Genomic DNA, 2,208 nt, shown 5'->3' with positions numbered 1-2,208 from the left:
CCCACTTTAATCGTGTAGGCTGTATGTGGTTTCTTTCAATCCAAGACTAATCCTAATATGGGAGCCTGACTATAAATCTAAATGGTAGGATAGGCAGCACCTGCCCAAGATGGCTCAGGTATGAAGAAAGAAAGAACACCCTTTCTAGAGGATAAAGGCTAGGGTCTCCCTTTGATGCAAATGTCTAGAAATGCAACTCATACACTTAAGAGATTTTCTGAAACTCATTTTTCTAGCACATGGATAAAAACAGATTTTTCTGAAGTCTACCACGTTTTTGTTTTATCACTTCTACCAGAAATATGTTCTGATACATATATTAGAAATGTATTTCTGAATTCAGAACACAAAGAAAATTCTGACATTCATTTGTTGAAAGTGACTGAATGAACAATAGTTTAAAACTAATGATTTGATCTAATTGTCTCACTGGCCTGTGTATCAAGAAGAGTAAATTTCATGGAGTAAATTAGTATAATCCCAGGGATGTGCAATAATATATGATTTGTTTCAGAAAGAAAAAAAAAATCAAATGCCTGAAAAACAAAAGATTTAAATCACTTTACTAAAGCTAGCTAAATTTTCATGAGCATTGTCTATATATCGTTCTAAGTTCTAAATATCAAATAATTTCTGCTGACAGCAGTGAAGTAAGGCATTTATTGTTTCATTATTATCATTTCACGGATCATAAAAATAGGTGCAAATGGTTAAATTTTTCAATGTCATATATCTAGTCAGAGGCAGAGTCGAGGTTTCATTCTAAACAGTGTCTGAAACTGTCTACTGCACTTTGAGTCTGTAGAATAATCTGCTACACTTTATGTATACAAATTTACATGGACTGAAATGAACAAGTAGTCAAAACAGGAGAAAAAAAATCATTCTTATGCTTTGTCAAACAAACTAAGCAATATAAAAAAGTTGCATACTAAATTAAAATATTTATTTGTTTTTTGAGAAAATAAACCCTAAGTTCAAAACCAATTGAAAATACTAATGTTCAGTGTAGAGCATAATTCTGACCTCAAAAGCAAGGGAAGTAAAAGCAAAAATAAATGAAAAAGATTAAATCAAACTAAAAAGGTTCTGAGCAGGAAAAGAAATCATCAACAAAACAAAGAGGCAACAAACTGAATGGGAGAAGATATTTGCAAACAATGCCTTTGATATGGGGATGATATCCAAAATAAACAAAGAACTCATACAAACCTACAACAAAAATCAAACTATCCAAATGAAAAATAGGCAGAGGACATGAACAGACACTTCTCCCAAGAAGACATACAAATGGCCAATAGACATATGAAAAGATGCTCAGCTTCACTAGCTATTAAGGAAATGCAAATCAAAACCACAATGAAATACTATCTCACACCTGTTAGAATGGTTATCACCAACAGAACAACTAATAACCAGAAGTGTTGGAGAGCTTGTGGCGAAAAAGGAATTCTTATACACTGCTGGTGGGAATGTAAATTGGTACAGCCACTATGGAAAACAGTATGGAGGTTCCTCAAAAAATTCAGAATAGAATTACCATATGACCCAGAAATCCCTAATCTGTGTATCTACCCCAAACTTTTGAAAACATTTATTTGTAAAGATATGTGTACCCCTATGCTCATTGTAGCATTATTCTCAGTGGCCAAGACAGAAACAACCGAAGTGTCCTTCGATAGATGATTGGATAAAGATGTGGTACATATATACAATGGAATATTAGTTAGCCATAAGAAAAGATGAAATACTGCCATTTGCAACAACATGGATGGATCTTGAGATTATCATGCTAAGCAAAATAAGACATACAGAAAAAGTTAAGAACCATATGATTTCAGTCATATGTGGGATATAAAACTGAAAGTAACAAATAAATATGACAAACAGACAGAGATTCATGGACATAGACAACAGTTTAATGGTTACCAGAGGGAAAGGAGGAATGAGAGAAGGTAGATAAGGGTAAAAGGGGTCAAATATATAGTGATGAAAGGAAATTTAACTTTTGATGGTGAACACACAGTGCAATGTACATACAATGTATTATTGAATTGTACACTTGAAACCTATATAATTTTGTTAGCCAATGTCACCCCAATAAATTTAATAAAACAAAAGTAAAAATAATTAAAAATTATGTCTGGCCAATTATTATTTGTTTATATATTAATCTGAAATAGTCAAAATTCTAGGCTTGCAATATTG

Source organism: Pteropus vampyrus, unplaced genomic scaffold (assembly GCF_000151845.1).
Source record: "Pteropus vampyrus isolate Shadow unplaced genomic scaffold, Pvam_2.0 Scaffold466, whole genome shotgun sequence".
Classification (NCBI taxonomy): Eukaryota; Metazoa; Chordata; class Mammalia; order Chiroptera; family Pteropodidae; genus Pteropus; species Pteropus vampyrus.
This window is presented reverse-complemented; position numbering follows the sequence as displayed.